The sequence below is a fragment of the Mustelus asterias genome, chromosome 14 (assembly GCF_964213995.1).
Source record: "Mustelus asterias chromosome 14, sMusAst1.hap1.1, whole genome shotgun sequence".
In the NCBI taxonomy this organism is placed as follows: Eukaryota; Metazoa; Chordata; class Chondrichthyes; order Carcharhiniformes; family Triakidae; genus Mustelus; species Mustelus asterias.
In genome coordinates this window covers 68675655-68677148 of record NC_135814.1, presented here as the reverse complement: position 1 = coordinate 68677148, position 1494 = coordinate 68675655, and the positions used below count along the sequence as shown (strand labels likewise).

The following is a 1494-nucleotide window of genomic DNA, read 5'->3' as shown; positions in this document are numbered from 1 at the left end:
CTTGAAGGCTGGGCAGCACTTTAGTGATGTCTTGAGCTTGTGAACATATATCTTAGTATGAATGCTGCCGATGGATATTGTTTGCACTAGAACATGAGACAAAATGGTTTGTTAGTGGAATGTCCTTCTACAATACCTTCACTGTCGCTGTTGACCACAAAAAATGTGCAATAACGTTCTCTAGCACAAATGTCACCACAACTGAGAACTAAGAATCATGCTCACTGGCTTTGGTATCGTAACTGTAACTTAATATAAATGCTTTCTCCGAAACATTTTCAATGTCTGTTTGGAATTAAATATGTTCCATAATCCATCATAGCTTTATGTTCTAACTTGCTTACATTTAAACAATAATCCACAGCTGGAGGATTATATTATTTTTGATTCCTTTTCGTATAGAAGAATTCCTATAGTGTAGAAGGAGGCCATTCGGCCCATTGAGACTGTACTGACAACAGTCCCACCCACCCCGTAACCCCACGTATTTACCCTGCTAATCCCCCTGACACACTAAGGGTTAATTTAGCATGGCCAATCCACCTAACCTACACATCTTTGGACTGTGGGAGGAAACCGGAGGCCGCAATTGAACCCGGGTCCCTGGGCACTGTGCCACAGTGCCATCATGCTGCTCTAAGAAGGGAGCACATTTTTCTTTGTAGAAAGGGGTTTATGTTCATATAAATGTTTCAGAATGGAATAGAGTTAAGGCGTTTTCAAGTTGACAAAGCTTAGTGTAGTATTTGTTCTTATCAGTTTAATATCTGATACGTCCCCTATCTGGGGCCAAATAGTAAATGAATTTTTGAGACAGGGTGGTGGGCACGGGGCTTGCTCCTTCCACCCCATGCATCAGCCTGGTTTTGCAGTGCCTCCAGGAACGGTGCAGCCACCCCTCTTTGGGCGGGCGGCACAGTGGCAGTGGGCGGCATGGTGGCACAGTGGTCAGCACTGCTGCTTCACAGTGCCAGGGACCCGGGTTCAATTCTGGCCTTGGGTGATTGTGTGGAGTTTGCACGTTCTCCCCGTGTCTGCGTGGGTTTCCTCCGGGTGCTCCGGTTTCCTCCCACAATCCAAAGATGTGTGGGTTGGGTTGATTGGCCATGTGAAATTGACCCTGGTGTCAGGGGGGATTAGCAGGGTAAATATGTGGGGTTACAGGAATAGGGCCTGGGTGGGATTGTGATCAGTGCAGACCCGATGGGCCGAATAGCACTGTAGGGATTCTATACATCCTTAGAAGAGTGGCAACTGAGAGACATGTGTAATAATTGAACTGAGTTGTCGGCATGTCTGGTTAAAAGCTTGCAGTGATGTTGGGCCACAATGACACACCGATTGGTGGTATGATCAGTAGTGCAGACGTGAGTGCAAAATTAAAGCAACGTTGATAAAGTAAACAGGTAAAACAGTAGCAGGCTAAGTGTGAGGATAGATAGACCAAAAGAGGATAGATCAGAGAACTACATAATCGTTGAAAGACTAGGAACA

At 45.6% G+C, this 1494-nt stretch overlaps 1 non-coding gene across 1 annotated transcript; it reads left to right on the top strand.

Annotated features, from left to right (window-relative positions):
- Positions 1–710: 710 nt before the first annotated feature.
- Positions 711–897, top strand: LOC144504178 (U2 spliceosomal RNA). The gene has a single exon (XR_013499594.1). It is a non-coding gene; the product is annotated as a U2 spliceosomal RNA (small nuclear RNA).
- The last annotated feature ends 597 nt before the right edge of the window (positions 898–1494 follow it).